The sequence below is a fragment of the Sinocyclocheilus grahami genome, unplaced genomic scaffold (assembly GCF_001515645.1).
Source record: "Sinocyclocheilus grahami isolate Dianchi unplaced genomic scaffold, SAMN03320097.WGS_v1.1 scaffold13.1, whole genome shotgun sequence".
Taxonomy (NCBI): Eukaryota; Metazoa; Chordata; class Actinopteri; order Cypriniformes; family Cyprinidae; genus Sinocyclocheilus; species Sinocyclocheilus grahami.
The window spans coordinates 1,099,738-1,104,526 of NW_015505192.1; the positions used below are offsets into that span (position 1 = coordinate 1,099,738).

The 4,789-nt window shown below is 33.9% G+C and overlaps 1 long non-coding RNA gene across 1 annotated transcript in view; it reads left to right on the top strand.

Annotated features, from left to right (window-relative positions):
* Positions 1–328: 328 nt before the first annotated feature.
* The window catches only part of LOC107599603 (uncharacterized), a 21,518-nt gene continuing 17,057 nt past the window's right edge, over positions 329–4,789 (top strand). Inside the window, exon 1 of the long non-coding RNA XR_001610679.1 lies at positions 329–355. This is a non-coding gene — a long non-coding RNA (uncharacterized lncRNA). The remainder of the gene's footprint in view (positions 356–4,789) is intronic.

A 4,789-nucleotide genomic window follows, 5' to 3' on the forward strand; every position in this document is an offset into this window, starting at 1 on the left:
TTTGCAGTTCACAGACATACACTGGCAGGGCCTCTGGTTTATCCTCAGCAATCCTTGCATGTGGCATTTGGAAAGCAACAACTGTGAATTGTTCTTATTTTTAAACCTTGCTTGTGGCCTATTGAGAAACATTTTGTTACGTAATGTTTGAAAGAATTGCCTTTTACTTAGTTTGCATCTACCTATGAGCATAGTTAAAACAAGTTATTCATTGAATTATGTATTATAAGTAGCAAAAAATGTTCTATGTTAAAATTGAATAATTTAATATAATATATATATAAAGGACTTTTATGAGAAGTACTTCCTGAAGGGAAAGGTCATGTGTGGTGAGGGAGTATCTACTGAGCAAACTGTAAGTTTCTATACATGTGTTTGTCTAAATATATATGTTTTTAATTTTAATTGTGAAATGGCAGTGATGCCAACAGTGGTGTTGATGATTTCTTTGACATGAGATCATGTCAGCATGTTATTAGCTAGTAGCTATTAGGTGTAAGACATCAACAAAATAGCAACCTATGGTAAAGCATACATATTTAATCCTACGCCTATACAGTTAGCATGACCTTGTATAAAATGAGAAAGAAGATACTGAATATTGCACAGTAGGTGTAATATATTATTAATGAGATTCATTTTCAACAAGAAAAAAACGGATGGAAATGTCACTGCAATTATAGAACAACCCAATTGTGTTTTTAACATTAATACTTCATATTTTACTTAATATCTTAGTGTGTATGTGGGTTATTGATTGTTACAAGAAAATAAGAAAAATAGCTATTAATATGTGATTGTTGTAAATCAAACAGAGAACTTTTGCAACTATCAAAAAACTGGGGGAAGCCATAACATACTAAGGTTAGAGAACTGTATGGCATTTGAAAGGTTTTTGGTTGGTGGTTGTGCAGTGTCCTCATTAAGTTTGGGTATTTTTAAGTTGTACTGCTTTGTTGTCCCCATTGTTATACTGCTAATTCTAAGCTAGTATTCCATTCTGAACATTTATAGGGTTATATTCTAGACCTACCAATCTTTCTGAAGGCCTGTTTTGATTTATTATTTGATACCAATCAATTATTATTAAGAGAGCAATCTTCTTTTCTCTTGGGATCAGTTTGGTGTTGCCAGAAGTGATGACTTTCGATTCAGACAGTGAGAGTGTTATTAACTCAGTAATCTGACCGATTGATAACGCATGAGATTGATGCAGGCCAATTTGCAAATCGGTTCTATTGATTCATTAAAAACAACCACTTTAAAGAACAATTTAAACTTGTGAATCTGACAGTCATTAGCTCTGTGGCATCAGATAGCTTGTAGAAATCCAAATGATAGCTTCTGCAGTATATGTGGTGTGTATTTGTATGAGATCTAATGCAAGTCTTATTTTGAAACTGCCTATGTTTGGCTAACAGATTTATTCTTTTTATTATTATTATTTTTTTCAGTTCAAGAGCATGTAAAGATACTGAATTTCTACAATGTTTTTATAGCTTTTTATAGATATTAAAATGTGTCTTGAAAGTCGCAGTCTTTTTTTTTTATATAGAGGATATGTTTCCATTTCTAAGGAGACAGAGACAGATGAAGTGTTAAGGGAAGCCCCTGGGAATGAGACATCAACAATATGCTGAAACACGAAAAGCTTTGCTTGTTTTAAAGGATTACAAACTACTGCCTCGTGTTAACTCTATTTTATGTGGTTGTAACAATGCCATGAATCTAATATTGAGCTAATTTTGTAATAATGCATCTCTTGAAGCTGTGTCATGGTAACTTGCCATTATGACTCATTGGGCGTTCACACTTTGATTACTGAGTTTCTGTGCTGTTGGTTGCTTTTGTTCATACTCTACTGCTAAATCTAAAATTATCAGGCGGTGGATCACTATCTGCGCTCCGATTTTGCAATCTATGCATGGAGAGCAGTCACTATTGTTCATTGTCTCAGATTTCCAGCTCTCACAAAAAAATGTATATTAAGAAAAGTTAGCACTTATGTGCTTAATGTGCAGTGAGAAAGTCAGAAGTTGTGTCCCAAATGACACACTATGCACTTATATTATGCATTATGTACGCTACTGTGTTGTGCATGACCTTTATAGTATTATTTTGTCATTTGGCTTCAGAGTTCAGGAACAGTTGAATGTATTAAAGGGCCAGTCACACTACACTTCCATTAATATACATGGGAATTTGGACAGGAAACACAAGCTTATGCGAATTTTGCTGCATTCGGAAGTTCAATTTTGCATGCTCAAAGTCTAGTGTGAATGACTTTCGTGTCTAGAATTACACACATCGTTTGTTTAGTTAATTAAAGAGCAAATTAGATGATTTTCAACAAGCTTGGTGTTGTTGCATTGCTGGTAGTATAACTATGTGTATTATTTATTTGTAAGTAAAATTCTACGCAATGACATAAAATGCATCATCAGGTTGACTTTTGACAGCTTCAGGGCTTTTGTGAAAACTTGTGAATTCTTCAGCATTTTTAATCCCCAATCACAGATCAGGCCCAGTGCATTATGGGTATAGACGTTTCCCTACCTTTTATTGCCACAGCCCTTTTTCTCTGTTTTCTGTAGTCATGTAGCACTGAAAAATGGCATATTGCATTATGTGGTTGTAACAATGCCATGAATCTAATATTGAACTCATTTTGTAAAAATGCATCTCTTGAAGCTGTGTCATGGTAACTTGCCATTATGACTCATTGGGCGTTCACACTTTGATTACCGAGTTTCTGTGCCGTTGGTTGCTTTTGTTCATACTCTACTGCTAAATCCAAAGTTCTATGCATTTCTACTGCAGAGATAGCCAATTGTTTATTAAAAAAAACTTGTCAGCATTGAATTACCTCTTTAATCACTGGTCTTGGGTAATTAAAGTGTTTTTATTTTTTTATATATATATTTTTTAACAAATCGCTATTTAAGCTACACAATGGCGTAGAATACTGAATACCTGTGAATAATGACACACCTACAGTAATTATTTTTTTTTAAATGAGAGTTGGTGATTTGAGGCAAATGCAACAGTAAAATATGAAAATTATAAGTATTTTAATTAGAAGACGCTAAATCTCACGTAGTATGTATACTGTGCACAACATACAAATTGTACTGCAGTGTGCTTAACCTATTTCAAGTTTAGTAAATAAATTTCAAGTAATTAGATGCATGATTTTTATAAGAATAAGAGGCATTATTATACTGCTAATTCTAAGCTAGTATTCCATTCTGAACATTTATAGGGTTATATTCTAGACCTACCAATCTTTCTGAAGGCCTGTTTTGATTTTGACCCTACTGTTGTTAATAGTTGTTGAAGGGAATGGTTTGAGCTGTTTCACTATTCTCATTTTAAAGTGGTTTTATGTGAATAGCTTTGAGTTTGGGCAGATCATGCTGATGAAGGAAGTGGTTTGACATTTGTGAAATGAATAGCTCCTGGCTCTCACTGACAACTTGTTCCTCATTAAAGGAATGGAGGTACAGCTCAAAACTTTGTGAAATTTGGAGGATTTCCTAGTTCAAAAAGGAAGACCAGTTACAGAATTCTGTGGTTACGGACTGAATGCTAAAGGTACAGTACCTACCACAAACCCACTTAATAGTGAATGAACCGCATTCAAGGTCATATAAGCTATATAAACCCCACTTAGCGATATATAAAATTAAATAATAAAAAAGCATCTCACACTCGCTTATACGACATGCATACATATGCAACATAATTGCATAGTGACAGTGTTTATTTTTTAAACAGTTTCTGCTATTATATAAAAAACCTTCTACATATTTAATAATTTTGTAAATATTCTAATACAGCTGTGGCTAATCTAGAATGTAGGAGGCCGTGCTGCATGTCTGAGAAATCCTATCCATTTTGCAGAAAGACTTCAGATTTGTAGTTTGAACTTCCCAATTACACATATCCTCAGGCAGTTAACTTGGACAGCTTTGGACAAACTTTCTGAAGGGGGAATGAAAAAAAGCCTCTGCACTATATAGTTTGCAGATCATTAAGAATGAAAAGCACAATTACTGCATCCAATTGAGGGCGTCTCTGGAGTTTAGAATGCCAGGGCATGTGTAAGGCTTTCACAGGCTAAATGGTAACTATACGCACCGCTTAATAAGAGCATTATCTGTAGTTTGGTAATAAGCTCAGTCACGGAGGCCCAGCTCCACTTTTTATACTGAATTTTGAGTTGTTACACCAAAGCAGGAATGGACTGGCCGCAGGGAGCACCAGCACTTTTCCCAGTGGGAAAGTTGTCAAAACCAATTTAAAAATACACAAAGGGAGAACATTTTATGTATAGCAATTATTTCTGATGTATAAGATAGATATAGATACACAACTACACACACTGTATATGTCAAAAATTCTGAATTATAAAAATATAAGTAAAATAAAATTGACTAGTTAATTTGAATGTTTAAGTAATGTTTTACACAACACAATTACAAAATCATGCAAAACAGAGTTTAACATCCTAATTTTTTTTTAATCATTCAGACTTTGTATAAAATAAATAGAAATCAAAATGGCTCATGTAATATTTAGTTTAGCTTCCTGAGGCTCATGATCAACATTTTCTGCTCATCAGGACATCTTATTTCACAAAGTAGCTTTAAATAAACCAGCAAGCAATGAGGGGACAATGTACCTGTGTTTCTATGGTTACCTCATCATGATCACGCACCTATTCACTTAATTTCCTTTGTGATTATAAGATGTTAGATGTGAACGTGACATAGCTTTTGCAAAAAAG